The sequence below is a fragment of the Hippopotamus amphibius genome, chromosome 1 (assembly GCF_030028045.1).
Source record: "Hippopotamus amphibius kiboko isolate mHipAmp2 chromosome 1, mHipAmp2.hap2, whole genome shotgun sequence".
Taxonomy (NCBI): Eukaryota; Metazoa; Chordata; class Mammalia; order Artiodactyla; family Hippopotamidae; genus Hippopotamus; species Hippopotamus amphibius.
The window spans coordinates 215,225,513-215,231,370 of NC_080186.1; the positions used below are offsets into that span (position 1 = coordinate 215,225,513).

Here is a 5,858-nt window from a genome sequence, read left to right on the forward strand (position 1 = left end):
GCCAGCCAGGTGTTTTGAAGTTTGGTTTCTTCTCTTAACCTGGGTCAGAATCTTCAGCCTGGGAACATTCAAGAAGCAAGAACGTCAGGTAGAGAGCTGAGGCAATTTTAAGGGGGACACTCTAGTCATTTGTGTAACTTTTCCCCCTCCCTCCTCTAATTCCATTTCAGAAGCTTGAAAATACAATTGTTATTTTCCCTTTACCAATTTTGTGTTTTTCTATTTGGCAAACATTGATTTTTTTCTGTGTCCCAAATGGCGGTAAAATTAACTTGTCTGTTTCTTAAACAAAAATAAACATATGTTAACAATCTCAAGAAAGGTTTTTTAAATAAATAAATAAATAAGGGCTTCCTAGGTGGCGCCGTGGTTAAGAATCCGCCTGCCAATGCAGGGGACACAGGTTCAACCCCTGCTCTGGGAAGATCCCACATGCCACGGATGCCACATGCTAAGCCCATGCGCCACAACTATTGAGCCTGTGCTTCAGAGCCTCTGAGCCACAACTATTGAGCCCATGTGCTGCAACTACTGAAGCCCACGCGCCTAGAGCCCGTCCATGCTCTGCAACAAGAGAAGCCATGGCAATGAGGAGCCTGCACACCACAAGAAAGAGTTACCCCCAATCACCTCAACTAAAGAAAGCCCGCGCACAGCAAAAAAGACCCAACACAGCCAATTAAATAAATAAACGAATAAATAAAAAGAGTAAACTATTAAAAATAAATAAAAAATAAACAACCTCAATGTGTACAGCACCAGACCCCGCCAAACACTTGCTCATTGTGGTATGCTAGTGTCACCAAGGAACGTCAGCTCACTGCTGTGATTAGCATCTTACAATTGCTACAGAGTCAAGTGTTGAGAGAATAGCAAGTGCTGTTTTGTGCCCAATGAAAATTACAGCCGAAGAAATGGAATTTTTTCAGTCACACAGCAGGAGATTTAAAAAGGGAGTTTGGGAGCCTGAGATCCAGATGACTTTCTTTCTCAAGTAACCAATTTTAAGATCAAAACTAAGGTCTAAAAATGTATGCAAAAGTTAATTTAGTTTTACTTTTTAAAAACTTCCTTGTCTGAAGTTTTGTATTATGAGTTCAGTGTAGGTGGATATTTTGTTGTTGTTTTGGTTTTTGTTTTGTTTTGTTTTGTTGTTTTTCAAGGAATATTTAGTAACAAGGTAGATAACATATGCTTATCTAACATGTATTTTTATCTCACAGAAGGTAGAGCAAAACATCCTGTTTATTGGGTAAGTATGGCCTGCTGTATGTGTACACTGCAGTGCAATTTAAAAAATACTGCAATTATAATTTCAGAACTTTAGGACCTGAATAGGTGCCAGTGTTCTCTCCTTTTTTTATATGGGTAAAGAAAATCCTTTGAAGCTTGGACAAAAATTCCATGGTCATATTCTTAAGATCACTCTGTAGAGTCTTCATGATTCAGATGATACAAGGGAAGCTTCAATTCAACCTTTTAGAGAAGACATTCCAGCCCTCGTGATCTCATCAGCCAGGAGAATGCTGGTGGCAGTCACAGTGCAGGAATGAAGAGGCTGTTTCTTTACCCAATAGTTATCCCATATGCCTACTTCTGCTGTGACCACTGGCTCACCTGTGTTCAAGTCCACACCCACAAGTTGACCTGATTCTGAATGTTCTGCTTGAACTTTAACTAGTGTTTCCTGAAGGTCAAAACCGGAGTGCTGAGCAAGAACCTTGGGAATAATGAGCAACACGTCAGCAAATGCTTGAACTCCAAGTTGGGCCCTGCCCTTTACGCTGGGCTTGTATTTAATCAGGGCTTCTGTCATTGCTACTTCCACTGCACCAGCACCTGGAACTACACAGCCATCATCAATAGCATTTTTAACAGCCCTCAAGCCATCTCTTATTGCATCTTTGATTTGAGTAAGTGTGTGCTTATTTGGTCCTTTGATCAATAACGTGACCGAGCGAGGATTATTACATTTCTCAATAAAGGTGAACCTCTCTTCTCCCAATGTATACTCATAGACAAGTCCTGCATGTCCCAAACAATCAGGATTTAGGTCATCAAGAGAATTTAGGGCTACCCCACCACAAGCAAGAGTCAGCCTTTCCATATTCCTCCTTTTAGCTCTGCGCAGAGCTACTATGCCTTCTTTTGCAAGAGCATCTAAAGAAAAGGGGTCAATTCCCTTTTGATTAATAACAACAAATCCTTTATCTGAATCACCACAGACTTTCTTTTTCAGGTCTATTATTTTTTTAACTCTGTCTTCAATGAATTTTCTCTCAGCTTTCACTAGTTTCTCTCTCTCCTCTGCACTTTTGTAAAAAAAGCCAAAATTCACTTCTGTTTTTTCATATTCTAATGGCACGTTGCATGTGAGGATGTATGCATCTTCTACTCTCTTTTTCATATCAGGATGCCGTGCCCCATGGTCCAAAACAAGACCTCTGATTAAGCTTGTATCGGTTTCAAACTTATGTTTCATCTCCATGATCTCAACCATGAAGAGGTCAATAGGTTCATCTTGCTTTTTAATGGCTAAAATGGAGTCCACTACAGCCTCTGTTAAGACATCAGCAAGTTCAGCATGAACTTTAGTACGTAGAGATGTTCTGGCCACGTCTATCAGTGTTTCCCTGTCCATCTCTTTGCTTACTTTGACTTGTTCCAAAAACTGAAGTGCCTTTTCCTTTGCAGCTTCAAATCCTTCTGTAATTATTCTGGGATGAAGACCTTCAGAAATGTAGAGATCCTCCTGCTTCAGGAGCTCTCCGATGACTAGGACATTGGAAGTGGTACCATCACCAGTTATGTCATCCTGAGCTGTTGCTACTTTGGCTATTAAGGAGGCTGTTGGGTGTTGAATTTGCATTTCGTGAAGCAGCACATTTCCATCTTTAGTGAGCTTGATGTCTCCAGCACCAAAACAAGCATTTTTAGGGTGCCCTTAGGCCCCAAGTTGGTCCTCAGCACGTCCTGCAGCCCTCGGGCCGCGCTGATGTTGACCGCCAGCGCCGCCTGGGCTCGGGCCACTTCGGCCTTGGGGTTCAGGGTCTTCACCGCCGCCATAGCTGACCCAGCAGAAGAAAACGAGGGACCCCGGCGCGCAGAAAACGCAGTGCCGGTTCGGCGTGGCTGGGAGGCCTAGGTGGATATTTTTAATCCCAATTCCCAACTTGAAAAATAGTTGTTGTTAATAAGTGAAAAGATAAGCTACAGATGAAGGGAAATATTTGCCTATCACATCTGATAAAGGACTTGTATGTAGAGTATATAAAGAACTCTGACAGTTCAATAATCAGACCAAAAACAAAAAACAAAAACCACCACCACCAACAATTAAAAATGGGCAAAAAAGACTGAAAAGACGCTTCACCAGAGAGGATAAACAAATAGTCAATCCGTTCATGAGAATGTGTTCAATACTGTTGAGTATTGGGGAAATGCAAATTAGAACTAAAGTGAGATCTCACTACACACCCTGTAGAATTGCTAAAATTAAAAAGAAAGACCATATTAAATGTTAGTGAGGATGTGAGGAACTAGAACTTTCTCATACCTTGCTAGTAAGAATGCAAAGTCGTACAGCCACTTTGGAAAACAGGGCGGCACTTTCTTAAAATACTAACCACATACTTATCACACAATCCATCAATTCCACTCCTAGGAATTTACTTAGAAATGAAAACAGGTCCACACAAAGATCTACAAGCAAATGTTTATAGCACCTTTATTCAAAATTGCCCCAAAGAGAAAAACAACCCAGATGTCACTAACTAGTGAACAGTTACAGAAATTGTGGTATATCCAATCAATGGAATGTGATTCAACAATAAAAAAGGAATGAATTGACACACAGCAACATGGATGAATCTTAATAACATTATACTAAGTAAAAGGATCCAGATACAAAAGACCACATCCTGTATGATTCCACTTATATGATATTCTACAAAGGGCAAAATTATAGGGATAGAAAACAAAGGAACGAGGGAACTTTGGGAAGTAATAGAAATGTTCTATATCTTGATTGTGGTGGTAGTTACACAATTGTGTACTCTTGTCAAAACTCATCAAACTGTATACCTTAAGTGGATGAATTATATTGTGTGTACATTACACCTCAGTAAACCTGACTTTAAAAAAGAAATTGGCAAGACTAGGCTGCCTATGATAGGCTGAAAATGGCCTCCAAATATATCCATGTTGTAATCCTTAGAACCTGTGAAGGTTGCCTTGTATGGTAAAAGAGACTTTGCAGATGTGATTCAGTTGAGGATTTGAGATGGGGAGATTATCTGTATTATCCCAGCGGACCTAAATGCAATCACAAGTGTACTTATAAGAAGGAAGCAGAGGGCCTTCCCTGGCAGTCCAGTGGTTAACACCCCACGCTTCCACTGCAGGGGGCATGGGTTCGATCCCTGGTGGGGGAACTGGAACTAAGATCCCACATGCCATGTGGCATGGCCAAAAAAGCAAAAAACAAACAAACAAACATAAAGCAAAAAAGAGGGCAGCAGAGAGACATTTGACATAGGAGAGAAGGCCATGTGACAGAAGCAGAGGGCAGCAGAGTCACAGAAGGTTTAAGGGTGGAGGATTGGAGGAATGCAGCTCTATCCCCCGGAAAAGGCAAGGAGCAGATATTCCCTCAGAATACAACCCTGCCAACACTTCAATTCTAGCCCAGTGAAACTTCTGACCTCCAGAACTATACAAGAATAAATTTGTCTTGTTTTAAAACACTAATTTATGGTAATTTGTTATAGCAGCCATAGGAAACTAACATACTGGGCAACCAATCAAAGCTAGAACACGGACTGCAAGAGGTAATCTTGCTCTCATTTAGTGGGAGACCTGCTGGCTTAGACCAGCATCCTTAGACTTCAGTGTGGGTAAGAGGCACCTGAGATGCTTCTTTATGATGGGGTGCTTCCCACACCCCATATCACCTCACCCGAACCTCCCTACCTCCACCAACCTGATTCAGCCAGGAGGACAGAACCTGGGCAACTGCATCCTGGTCTAAAGCTGATGTCCTGAGTGCCCCAAACTTCAAGAAACCCTGGTCTAGGGACTTCCCTGGTAGCGCAGTGGTTAAGAATCCTCCGGTCAATGCAGGGGACAAGGCTTCAATCCCTGGTTCGGGAAGATCCCACATGCCACGGAGCAACTAAGCCCGAGCACCACAACTACTGAGCCTGAGCTCTAGAGCCCGCATGCTGCAAATACTGAAGCCCGCAGGCCTAGAGCCCATACTCCGCAACCAAGAGAAGACACTGCAACGAGAAACCCATGCACCACAACGAAGACCCAACGCAGCCAATAAAAAATAAATTAAAAAAAAAAAAAGAAAGAAACCCTGGTTTAGATAGCATTTTCTACTTAATAAAAATTCAGTATGATGACTACTTCTTTTACTTAGGTAGAACACATTGTTCCATGTCTGGCATGTAGCAGGTACTCAGCAAATGTATTTATTTATCTGTTTGACAACTCCATAAACTCAGACCTCTCCAATGGCCTCTATGTTTGCTGAGTGAATTCCACATTCTGTGATCCTTGCTATCATCCTACTCTTAATCTAATTTTACTAAAAGCCATTGGTATAGGAGCCTACCTTGGACAAGTATGTCAGTCATTTTGCTTTATAAATCCCATGGCTTCATTTACCGTTTTTGGATTTCAGAAACACTGATAGCACACAGACTTTCCAAATCATGAAAGGGAGTCCAGGTGAAACAATTGTCAAAATATAAACACACACACACACACACACACACACACACACACACACACACACACAGAGGGAAATGGTTCCTTTTTGTTTTTTGTTTCTCTCTTCTCTCCATGAAGTC

The 5,858-nt window shown here is 41.6% G+C and overlaps 1 pseudogene; it reads right to left on the reverse strand.

The window, feature by feature from the left end:
* Positions 1-1,396: 1,396 nt before the first annotated feature.
* Positions 1,397-3,135, reverse strand: LOC130856403 (T-complex protein 1 subunit zeta-like; annotated as a pseudogene).
* Positions 3,136-5,858: the final 2,723 nt, after the last annotated feature.